Here is a 6,744-nt window from a genome sequence, read left to right as displayed (position 1 = left end):
CCCACCAATCCACTGACCCACCAACCAACCGCTGATGATTGGTCTGTCTGTGGCCCTTACTGACGGCAGTCAGTCAGACAGGACGAGCAGAGAGAGAACCATAGAGCTATGGTCTTAGAGTGAGGAACTAAACCCAGAGGCTGCAGCCTTCATGTATTTCGCTCTGATTTTCTATTCTCCACTTTAAAAGCAATAAAAATCCTGTTCCTCAGTAAAACAATCCCAGCAAAGCCTCTAACAGGAGAACAGCTGTTCTGTTTTTACAATCTACACTGTACTGGGAGAGGAGAATAGAAACAGAGTAAATAGATGAGAACTGAACCCTGAAGAGAGCTGGGATGAAATGTCACCAAACTGGAAAACTAAAAGGACAGGAAGGTGAAAGTTCCTAATGATGATCTGATCCATAGAGCAACAGAAATAAACTGGGAATCAACCTTTAGCAGCGACGGAGGAAGGAATGAGATATTCACCAAAACCTAGAAAATCTTCACCAGTTCAACCAGTTGAAGATCCAGAGGCGTCTAGTAGAATTACTCCATTCCCTAAGTAGAAATATTAGCTTTCAATACTTTACTGAACTAATTATTCTTTAGACAACTTTTCCTTCTACTCCTTAGATTTTATAAATGAACATTCAAATATAAAGTTTCATCCACACAACTAATTTCTTTGTGGTTGGACTCGGTGCTGCCCCAACTTGTTGCTCACCACAAACCAAAATAAATAGTTTTTCCAGATGATGCAACCATTAGTTATAAAACTAAGAGAATAAAGTCTAAGGAAGTTATCATCCAGAATAGTAGAGAAATGTTCATTTAATAGAGTAGAGCAGTAAAGCTTCTGGCCTTAAAAGTTTTTACTGCATTACTTTGATTTTTATACTTTAGCTTTAAAAATGGAACTTTTACACTTTTACTGGAGTAAAAAGCTGAAGTTGATCCTCTAACGTCTACAAACAGCAGGATTTATACTGGAGGAATAAACATGAATACTTTGATAGCGCTGCTAAGGTGTTTAGGGTGTTAAAGGTGCGTTCCGTGGTTTCTGGGTTACCCGCCATCTTAAGAGGCTCAGTGCTTATTTTATTAGGCATTAGTGCAAAGGGCGTAACGGAGCTAATTTCTTTATTACAGGGTGTGTGTAGCCGGGGATGGTGTGTGTGAGGCGATGTGTGAAAGGCAGCAGATGCAGGTGGTGGTGTGAAGTCAGGCAGTGCAGAAACAGTCGGTCAGTCAGTCATAAAACAGGCTGCAGCAGGACGACACCTTCAGCTCCACTTTAAGGGACCTCGCTCCCGCGCTGCTGTCCCGCATCTGATGGACTCAACACGTCTCAGGGATATTCATGGCTCTTTGTGGCCGAGTTAAACATCCCAGTGTCCGTCTGTCCATCCAGCCTCTGAACATGGCTGGTTTCTCTGAGTTTACTTTCATTGCACCAGAAACCAGTCAGTTAGTAGAGAAACCTGGAAGTACGGCTGATGCCAGAGCTGCGGTACATTGACCTGCGACATTAACGAACCGACCTGTAACGCTGGAGGAAACAGCAGGATGGAGAGAAGCACTTTCATCACTTTCACGGTGCTAAAGCAGACACATTTACACAGATGGGACGCATTTAGAAACATTTGATGATGAAAATCTAGCAGCTGCAGGAAGGAACAGCGTCTCTGACTGAACCGGCTACTTTATTCTATGCTTTATTTACACCCGAGTTCACAGACACGGTATCATCCACATGCTAGAACTTCACAACACAGCTTTAATAGACTTTAAGTCCACCACACTCTCTGTGACTGTGCTGTGAACCCATCCTGACGTCCCTCTGGGGGGGCGGGGAGAGAAAGGAAGTGTCTTTGAAGTCCTCGGGGAGATCAGAGTGGTAGCTGGCTGTGTGGTGCAGGGTTGGTGTTAATGGAGATGTAAGCTCACAGGATTAGCACCCATAGGTAGGAATGAGTGTGATCCTGACATGCAGAGTCTTTCTTTCATTACATTAAGGCCGCTGCTTCTGAATCATTTACTCCGTTTGCAGTCTCAGAGGTGGAGGCTAAGTGTTCCTACTCCCATTGATACCAGGCTCCGCCTCCAGGCGCTTTACCCAGCACGCATGCTAACGCACGTGTTTAAAGATGAAGATGCATTAACCTGTAAGCAGTTAATAGCAGAGGGCTGGAGGAACACGCCGAGGCTCATACGTGTCTGTCTATGTCACACAAACATGCATGATGTCACAACCTTGCTCCTAAACAGAGCTTTCCTGGCGGCCAAGGCCTAACCTTAATATTTATGTTCAAACCATAAACTTTCAAATGGACTAAAGCCATTTAATCCCAAAGAGCTGAGAGCAGCTTCCTCACATCCGACAGTAATTATTCACCATGATATAATGTTCATTCAGAAAACAGCAAAATGAATCTTTCCAAAGAACCAGTAATCACTTCAGGACCAAGGTTCCTGATGGCACACGGAAACCGGAGAACCAACATGGCGTCGCTTTAACAGGAGGTTTCCTTGTTGTGCTGCAGCCTCATTCAGAAATAATCCATGTTAATCTACAATGTTTGGGCTTCTTCAGAGCTGCATGTTTACTCTCTGCAGATACTATGAATGAAATCCAGAGAATTCATCCTCATGAAAACATTCACTGATCTGAGATGTTCAGCTTTAGGCCACCGCTGCAGGAACGGCCATCAGGTGAGAACCATGGAGATCCAGCAGAAATGACAGATCCTCTCTCAGCTTATTAAACCTTTATGGCTTCCGTCTCTTTTTGAAGCAGGTTTAAAAGCATCAGTGAACGAGTTTGCCTTCAGCTGTTGGATCAGGCTAAGCCCTTCAGTTTGAAGTAAAGCAAGAACTTGGCTGCATGCCGCCTGTGGAGCTGGTTGACAGTTGCCTTTTGTATCTATGCTTCTTTTTCTATGTCTGCTTCTGTCTCCTTGAACCCCAGTGGGCCTCAGCAGATGGCCGCTCACACTGAGCCTGGTTCTGCTGGAGGTTTCTTCCTGTTCAAAGGGAGTTTTTCCTCTCCACTGTCGCTACAAGCATGCTTAGTGTGAGGGATTGCTGAAGAGTCAATGAGTCGATGCAATCAGCTGGTTTTCCTTAGATAGAAAACTTTGAATCAATCTGACTGGATGATCTGGTGAACTGGAAAGTGACCTGAGATGACATGATGTGAATTGGAGCTATAGAAATAAACTGAATAGAACTGAACTTTGAACATTTTATATCAAAGAACTCCAGAGACCCAACATATTGAAGGTGTCGTATTACGACGCTGCAGAGCATCAAATATTTGTCCAGTTGGATGGAGCGGGACTTAAAGTCATGATAAAGCTGATGGACACTGGTTGGGACACGGTGCGGACAGAAAAACGTCACACAGTGTTGGTCAACTGGAACCAGTACTGTTGCTTTTCTATAATAACATTTTCCTTATATTGACCTTCTGTCCTCTGATTTAGTTTTATTGCCTTTTGAAAGATTAACAACCCTTTTTCTATCCGACACAAACTTCCTGCTGGAATTAAAACAGCAATAATAAAAAAACTGCTAAACCTGTTGAAGCTTCAACTTTTAGCTTTTATTTTAAAGAAATCAAAATAAAAAGGAAATATGCAGAAATCCTGTTAGGAGGAAGCTGCCCTAAAGGGATTATTTAATGAATGGATCTTTTATAAAAACAAGTCTGAATGGGATCCTGTGCTTTTTAAAAAAGCTGACCACCTCAACGTGTCAGCCATTATGATATGTTGCTCGACTTTATAGCCTTGGATAAATGCTGGTGTCATAAGCTAGCGAGCCACAAATCTATCAGCTGATGGCCCAGAACATCCGCGCTCATGTTTGCACACAAATCAGGTAAACACACATTGTTCTGCGTTTTGTGGAGGGGCCATTATGTTGGTCTCTAAGAGCAAGTGGTGAGCAAACAGACGGTGATGATGGCACCTGAGAGGAGGGAAACCCTGAGTGGGTTTGAACAAACAAGCACAACTCAGCAGGCCTTTCACAGGAAAGTTTTTCATTTACGCCACTCAGGCGCAGACAGGGCTGAGAGGCAAACATGTTAACCCGGGTCCTGTCGGAGCAGGAAGGACCGGGTCTCTATGCACACAGGTGGATTCTGCTTCTGCCAGGTCCTCTGCCTATAAGCAGGCATCTGGGACTGCAAGACACCCGGTTTTAACGTCTGCGCAGTTTTTATTGGACTCCCAAAGTTAGGGGTTAAAAATGTCCAAAACATCAGCAGCCTGTTCAATATGGCCGCTTTGTCTCCTAAAGGTCAGGCTAAAATCACAAACAAACAGCTGGATTCACATAGACAGACACCCAGAGAGGAAATTTCACTGAGATGTCTGAGAGGTTGGTGTTGGTCAAAAACTCTTCAGATTTAGCCAGTAGCTGCGAGGAAAGGTAATTCAATATGGCGATAGGAAACAGCTGACAGTGATTAGGGAAGCTACTGTATCAGCATGCTTGTTTTCACCACAGCACATATAGAGTAAACAGAGAAGTGGATGAATCTGGCCGGTCGCCTCGGCCTGAACAGACCCGCTGCAGGCGGCGTGGAGACGGGCATCCTGCGGCGCCATTTCCTCAGCCGGACACCATGGCTTCCACTCAGCCAATGCTGTGACGGCCAGAGAAGACGACCGCCGCCTGCTAAAGGCCGCAGGATCCGCTAATGGACGGCAGCGGCTATTTGCCCAGAGTTCGCTAAAATCATACTCAGCTAAGGGTTAGCACTACTTTAACAGCTTTTACTCAAGTAAAAGTAAATAAGGTATTCAGTAGAAAGGCTATGCGAGTACCGAGTAACTGTGGTATTATTACACGTTTATAAATGATGCTGGCAGACAGACTTTATGTGCAAAGTTCTGGCATTTTAAACTCAGATGCATAAATAATACAAATAAATCACAACTATATAAAATAAAAAATCATGCAGAAAAAGTAGTTTTACAAATTTTCTTTCTTTTTCCCAACATAAAACTTAGAAAATCCTTAGAACAAACTTCCACTGTAAATCTCTACTGTTTACTGCATGTTTAATTTTTGAATAATTCAAATGAGTCACAGACGAGTCAGAGATTTCAGACAAGTAGGAGTAGAGATACTTTACAAGAGTATTACTGAAGTAAGAAGTACAGCAAACTACTCCTAAAAGTACATTTATTTCCAATCAAGTAAAGGTAACTAATTAGTAGCCACCTCTGGGAAATAGTTTAGTTTCTAAATAAAAAGGTGAACCTGAGGTCAGTAATAAATCCTCTAACAGTGGGGCGGCTCAGACTGCTGAGCAATGGCTGCATCATTTCTGACATTTTCAACAAAACCTGAAATTATTTAAAAATGAAGCGGCTGCTACAGCCTTTATTAGATCACAGCGTCAGAAAAGGACAAACAGAGACGGAAAAACGGCAGCATTAAACACCTATGTGGTGATGTCATCTAGAAGTGGTTACCGTAGGAACTAGGTCTTCAGGCAAAGGTTCGTCTCCATTCCTGAGATAAAGTCCAACGATCCGCTTAGAGACGTGGACCCAAAGCTAAGAGCAGGGGGGGGGGCTTCACGCAGCTAGCATGGCGGCTAATTGATTTCAGGCCGGATTGTGTTGCTGTGTAATGGAGCAGGCTAACGTGATGATGACGCTGGGATGGTCATGGTGATGATTTTCACAGGGACTCCAGCCTCATTTGTTTGTTTGACAAGTTGCAGCCTGTGTGTGTGTGTGTGTGTGTGTGTGTGTGTGTGTGTTTGGGGGGGGGGCACGTCTCTTTTTGGCATTAAAGATATGGATTAAACTAAGAGCTGATAGACGATCTGTTTACAGCTCAGTGTTTGCTTTCTGCACAATATTCAATTACGTGGTCTGAGTGTGTCCCTGCCTGTGTTCCAGGGCGTGTGTGTGTGTGAGGCAGAGTGTTTGACTCGTCATCCGAGTATCAGACGTTGTGTGAAAGGGTCAAAGGCCTTTATAAATCACACAGAAATTGTTCTCCTCCGTCGTCATTTTCCCCTCCGTCTCTCTGATTCAACGCCTTTTACCAGAGCAGAGCTCCGATCCAAACCTAAACCAGGACCATCCACTGTTTACTGGATCTAAGATATACTTTAGACTTATTTACAAAGCTGTACCACTGATAAACAATGTGGCATTCTCAGTACGAGTCAGGACTAGGATGGCGATGCACTCTTCAACCCTGTCCTGAAAAATAACTGATCTGAGTTTAAATGGCTGTGATGAACGACGGAGCTTTGATCAAACATTTAAAATCAAAAACTGAGCTCATTGGTTATAAAACCCATAAAACTGTCAGACTTAGAGAAACTCCAGAGAAGCAGAATTTCACAACTTATCTACCTGCTTGTGGCAGAATAATCAGCAACAAGACAGAAATCAACAAAAACACTGAATAAGGCGGATTCAATGAGTAGTGGAGGACGACTCTACAGGATGCAGGGGTGGGTGGAGCTAAAACTAGGTTACTGAAAGCCTCGAGTCTGGTCACAAGTCCAGAATCACAAGTTTACCCAAAGCTGCACATTTACCCAAAGCTGCACATTTACCCAAAGCTGTGCCTTTACCCAAAGCTGCACATTTACCCAAAGCTGCACATTTACCCAAAGCTGCACATCTACCCAAAGCTGCACATTTACCCAAAGCTGCACATCTACCCAAAGCTGCACATCTACCCAAAGCTGCACATCTACCCAAAGCTGCACATCTAC

At 43.8% G+C, this 6,744-nt stretch overlaps 1 long non-coding RNA gene across 3 annotated transcripts in view; it reads right to left on the bottom strand.

Moving 5' to 3' along the window:
- The window catches only part of LOC107091204, a 115,244-nt gene that overhangs the window by 52,985 nt on the left and 55,515 nt on the right, over positions 1–6,744 (bottom strand). The window contains exon 1 of one of the 3 annotated variants that reach the window (XR_001481519.1): positions 5,477–5,562. The exons of the other annotated variants lie outside the window; for them this stretch is intronic. This is a non-coding gene — a long non-coding RNA (uncharacterized LOC107091204). Of the gene's footprint in view, positions 1–5,476; positions 5,563–6,744 lie in introns of those variants that run through there. 3 annotated transcript variants of the gene reach the window in all.

The sequence above is a fragment of the Cyprinodon variegatus genome, unplaced genomic scaffold (genome assembly GCF_000732505.1).
Source record: "Cyprinodon variegatus isolate N-32 unplaced genomic scaffold, C_variegatus-1.0 Scaffold329, whole genome shotgun sequence".
Classification (NCBI taxonomy): domain Eukaryota; kingdom Metazoa; phylum Chordata; class Actinopteri; order Cyprinodontiformes; family Cyprinodontidae; genus Cyprinodon; species Cyprinodon variegatus.
The sequence above is the reverse complement of the archived record's forward strand: the minus strand, read 5'-3'. Positions and strand labels throughout refer to the sequence as shown.